This window comes from Calidris pugnax, unplaced genomic scaffold (genome assembly GCF_001431845.1).
Source record: "Calidris pugnax isolate Ruff unplaced genomic scaffold, ASM143184v1 scaffold21, whole genome shotgun sequence".
Taxonomy (NCBI): Eukaryota; Metazoa; Chordata; class Aves; order Charadriiformes; family Scolopacidae; genus Calidris; species Calidris pugnax.
Window position 1 is genome coordinate 936717 of NW_015090770.1, and position 6000 is coordinate 942716.

The window sequence follows — 6000 nt, forward strand, 5'->3', positions numbered from 1 at the left end:
ACTGAAATTGACCGAGGGCATTCATTAGATGAACCACAAAATTGATGACTTGGAAAGAGATGTAAGCAAAGCTGCTGTAAACCACCGTAAAGATCAGAGCGTGATGATGTGGGCACAAGCAGTGTGAGTGAAGTGGTGGGGAGTATTCTTTTGGAACAAGCAAAAAGCTGAGGTGATGGGCACAGTGAGTGACCACCTCTCTGACCATGTGCTGCAGAGCCAGAACTGGTTGGGCTTCAAAGCGCATCAGAATTCCTGCCCCTTCTCTATGTAGGCAAAAATCTGCTGCTTAGAGAACTGCTTTTTTTCTGTCATTCCTCCTTATTCTGGGAACAGAAGACTGCTTTCCCAGCAGCTAGACAATCTCCAGCTCCACCTCATTTTTTCTTCGGAGTTGAGGCACTGTCAGTTTCTAAAGTCTGATACGAGGACAACTGAAAAATAGGGGTTTGGCAGGAGTCTGCACAATTACTTACTGGTATTTTTTGTTTGCATTTTCTTATATACAAAGAATTCTTTTAAATAATCATCTCATCTAGGAGATGAAAAGGCTGGATGGTATTGCTCTGGAGTAGCACTAGCTTACCCTAAAAAACAAAGAAAAAACTGAATGCTGTTACTTAAGACATTATAGATGTATAATGGCTGCACAGTCTGATGTAACTCCATAGTCTGCTATTTCACACTGTAATTTCATGATAAAGTAGGAGAGAAATTCCTGAGCTGAGACTAAGTGGGTATTGAAAGAGAAGGGCTTCAGGTTCCTGGCTAGTGCAGATGCAGTTAGCTTTCTCTTTGTTTATGGAATCATAAATGAAAAATGTTTTCTGATGAAATATCTATGTGTATCAGGCAGCATCTATTCTACTATGGTATTGCAAGAAGTTTAAAAGATTGTCAAACTGATTCAAAATCTAACGTTTCCTCTGCAACTTACCCTGTTATCAATCTTGTGAGCAGTTAATAGACCTCAGCCATCAGACTCTCAAGGCTTGTCTCGTAACAGTGACTGATAGGTTGGGGACTAATATTGTGTGCCTTGAGAAATTGCCTTTTTTTCTCTGAGAACCTTGACAAAGAAATTGGACTCTTTAAACCACTTAAGGGGGTGATCAAAACTGTCCTGCTTGAACTGGAGGATTTTTTTTGACAGTTCTTGGAACAGGCCCATAAAGGAGAATTCCATTGCTGAGCTACTGCTCATAATCATGAAAAATCTTGTCATGAGTTCCCTACACCATAATGCTGCCGAGTTATAGACAGGCACAAGACTAGTCAGAAAGTGTTGCCATCAAATTTTTCAGGGTGAATGTCACAGGTAGAGGGCACGTTTGTTGACAGTGTGGAGCAAGAAGACTTGAGAGCTGGATAAGACATTATCTGCTTAGGTCTGCTGTAAATAAGTGTTTATATTTTGGCAGTAATTACCCTTGTTGTTTCATGTATGAGTTGATAACACAGTTTAAGTTGCCAAAACTTTAGATACTCTAATGGTGTGCTTGCAAGCCAGTCAGCTAAGGCTCAGGGGAAACAAGCTCTCACAGGAAAGGTGAAAAAGACTATGTGATCTTAAAAAACAAATGAAAACAAACAAAAAAAAGGTGAGTAGAGGTCTCCGATTTCTGACTGGGAAGGAAGGCAAGGTACTGACAGGCTACAGCACAGGTTCACAGGTTTGTGTTTTGAGATCTACCACTATCCTGTTTAGGAGATAGTTGTCCAGTTACTTCAACTCCCCAAAACTTAAAACCGATCTTACAGAGATCCAAGAACCTAACAACTAGAAATGAACAAGTTATTAGCCCCTAGAAGGTGAGTTGGTTTGGGTTTGTTTTCTTCAAACTAAAATAACAATGCTGAAAGAAGCCTAGAATCGGCTGGCTAGGCATGCAGAATAAAATCTGTCTCTGCTCTTGACTCTTGCTCTACTAGATTGTTTTCCTCAGGATTTTACTTGCTTGGCTTGACAGGACAATTCATGCAACTGTTTCTGATGCTTTTGTTTGCTTTAGATTTATAGAAGATGTTGAACCGTGACAATAAGAGTCCAGCCTCTTGAACTGGAATGCTCTTTGCTTCTAAAATATTTGCTGGCTTGAATCAAAGTCATAAATACTATAATGTTGCTTGTGTCAAATCTCTTTATTGCACAGCCACGTGGGGAAGAGATTACCTTTTCTTTCTCCTCTTAGCCACCATGATAAACTTTTGATATGGAGTTGTGAGGAGAGGTAGTGGAAGGATGCCATTAAAGAGTGGAAGACAAATGGAAAATCAGGGTGCTGTCTAGACACACACTCACTTTGTTATATCGATGTCATCCAGCTTAAGAACTGCATTCACCTTTCAAAAAAATATCTGAGCATACTCTACAATAGCAGTCCATCTTCCCAAATACTTTTGTAAGCCACAACACTGAAAAACATATAAACCATCTACTATTTTTTTCCCAGTTAGTCAGAATAAAAAGAAGAATATCATAGACTCTGCAAGTTCTTGTATAACAGTTCATCCAAACGCTCCTCTCTATTTTAGCTGTCATCTTAAGGTGTTTAGCCTCTCAGGGCTTTCTGACCTCCTCAATGAGTGGTTGCAATCCCCTAGGAATGTTAAGAATCATAGGAATATTAAATGTGTTATTCTGCATAACTAAAACTAGATGTTCATTCATAGGAGTTGATAGACCATGTGAATTTGTAGGAGTATCAAGTCTTCCTTACAAGCTCCGGATAAGTGTTCTTGATATATTGTCACTTCTTCTAATTAATAAAACTCTTTCTGTATGCAAAGAGAGAAGAGACTTGAGCAGCAGGTAAGTTCTGCCCAGCACCTTTCTCCTAATTGTTATTAGAAAAACTAGGAATGAATTTATGAAGGTATAAGTAACACTAACACCTACAAAATGTAATTTGAGAACATAAATGTAACCATAAAATGATGTTACTTAAAAAAATAAAACATAAACCAACTTCATTTTTCCATAGAAATTGTATTCTCCGATACCTTTACGTTCTTCTCTTAATTGTGGCAGAAGAAGAGGTAGCTAAATGGCCTGCAACACTAAAAGAGGTAAGTGATTCTTTAATGCTACAGAAAGAATCCTTGACTTCTACTAAGCACTAGCTGCAGACGACCTGTAACAAAACTGTATGAAGTGCCAAGCGATTATTTAAACATTGTATTTTCCAATTCATTGCAAAACTTTATGAATCTTTTTTCTGGTGCATTGCAAGTATGTGCTACTATAACCTTATGTAAACTCTCCATATTTTTTGTCCCATTTTCGACATAAATTCAGCAAAGGATTATTTGTAAAGATGGATAGTTAATATTTCAGGTGCGAACTAATCAATTAAGGATACACATTTTAATTATTAAAATCATTCAAAGAATTCTTTCTTTGAGTATGGGTATGAAGATATTCAAAATTATTGCATAGAGAAAAAAAATCCCACACACATATATTCCAGGCTCGTACTCAAGATAAATTCATGTAAAGGCCTTGCTTTACTCCATGGTCACTCCACAGCATAATGGCAGTGGAATTAATTAGTAGCAATATGTGGGCCCTGTGAGGAATGTTTGTGAACACTTTGTCCATGGAAAGAAGGCAAACATCAAACGAGGTGCGGCACAGGTTTGAAATGAGGTAGAATGAGAATCAAAGGCATTTGGGCATCACAACTTTCTCAGACACCAATTAAAATAGAAATCAATGGACATGAGCTCCTAAATAACTTTCAATCTGACACTTAAAATATTAAAATCCACCAGTGGAAAGCCCATATTTTGTACATAGTCAAAATGATAATTAAAAATAAAAATTAAAAAAAAAAAAAAAAGAAATCTAGCTCTTCCTCAAGGCTATTGGTGGTAGCAGAAGCCAATAGTCAAGGTCAAGCAAATTAAATTTACTCAATTATAGCTTATTAGTTGAGGTTTGTTTTTTTTTTAATGTGGCTGCTCTAACGGGAGGAAAGGTTAATATTAGCAAATCTGCTGCTATATAATCCCCTTCGTATTCACGCGTTGGCCTTAGCTGTGCTAGGGCTCATTATCTGTTAAAATACACTCACACACCCCTGTGGCAAAGCTTCTTCATGCAGGTACACAGAGCTTTGCTGACTGCCCCTCCTGTTTGAAAACCTCCCGCTTGGTGGCTCCCATCCTCATAGGTTACGTAAAACTGATATTTGAATGGAAATTATTCTCCTGCTATTTGACTGGAATTAAAAATAATGAGATTTGCTCATTATTATTAATAAAATCAATACTAGCTAGCATTTATGTGACTTCTAGATTCTCCATCACATTTTCAATCATAAACCTACGGAACCAGCTGTCAAAGGGCCTTTGAGGGTTTGTTTTTCCCTTGAGCTGAAAGTTTTTTCTATATTTATCAAATTAATTGCAGGATTTATATAAGTGAGTTTTCTGAGAAATGCATTATAAAGGAGACTGGGTTTCTATTGAAAAGCTAGCAGTGAACAGAGGATGGAATAAAATTGCATCTACTAAGCTCTCAAAGGACTTTTGTATCTAAAACAAAAAATGGAAAATGAGTCAAAACAGTCAAGTTCAGTGTAGTCCCTTTATAATGATCTAAAAATAATCTGCTTCTAACAGATAAAAGCAAACTTCTGAAAAATGTGAGCTATATTTAAATTTTACATATTTGCTATAAAAATACAGCATGGCTTCACATAATGAGCTGGAATTCTGTTATCTGGATGAATCACCATCCTCCAAAGAGCTGTTCCTAAGCAGCATGCTGTCCTTGAAAGTGCTTGAAAACAGAGAGCTGCGATGAAGCTGGCCTGGGAAGCTGCCATCTGGTGCAGACAGACGCTTCTTTAGCACAACTGTACGGAGGGGAGCTTGGATCTAAGGATGGGGGGAGGATTAAGCTAAATTAAGAACTTTCAGAGTGACAGAAGAAAATAAAATTATGGCAAGGCTGGCTCTGAGGAGATTAATTTCAACATCAGCAGTCAGAAGAGTGAGTTTTACAGGTGGTGGTTGGTAAGGCGATAAGGACTAGGAAATCTGTTTTGCAATTCCTCGCCTCTCTCACAAGCCCTTTTCTCAGCCATTCTCAGGTAACCAGGGAATAGTGAGAAAAGTGGCAAAGTACAATGTAAAGGGCTTCTGCTCTTAGACTTATAAGCAGATTACTATTTTCCACCCTTTTGTGTTTTGCATCCCTCAGACTTCACAGCCCACAAAGCTCCGAACATCCAGATGGAAAGATGACATTCTTTTGTATTTACTCTTAATTCCATCATCTAGCTCCAAGTCCTTAGCCGTATATTTATTTGCTTATTTTAAGAGCAATGAAACAGTTGGTGGTATCAGTTATCTTTTGAGGATACACACTGCCATAGTTGAGAGAAGAAACTATGAAGAAGCAATTTCTGAAGTCATTGAAAAGAATCAGTGAACGAAACAGAGGATTTTCATTGTTTTCACTGCACTTTGACATGACAGCAACTTGTAATACTGTAACTGTACATAAAGTAAGTCCTCCTTTAGTTTTAGTAGAAGAAAAGTGTGTTTTCATTTTGTTTTGTCTCTTTCTTGGTGTTGAGGTTTTTTTATAATTTCATGCAACATTTACTTGCTTTTCTGTTATTGAGAATCCATGAATACCTGCAAGTCTCCTAATTTTTTTAAAATTCCCTCTTCTCTTCTGTAAAGTATACCCTGGTTTCTGAGACATTGTAGCGTGTTGCCATAGCAATCTTTGAGGAGCACTAAGCCTTTGCATTCACAGGACAAGACAGCAGTGGGGTAATTATCAAGAAAAAATAAATCCCTTTGAGATTTTATTCAAGCCTCTGTATTATAAGACCAGGTTATTTCAGCCAAGTGGGAGGAAGAAGTGGGAGATTTCAATGCATTTGACGCATGAACTGGAATGTAAGTATCCGGATGTGGCACATAACTTCCACATAATAAATAGGAGTACAAGGATGGGACACAAGGTTTCTAGGAAAGGAA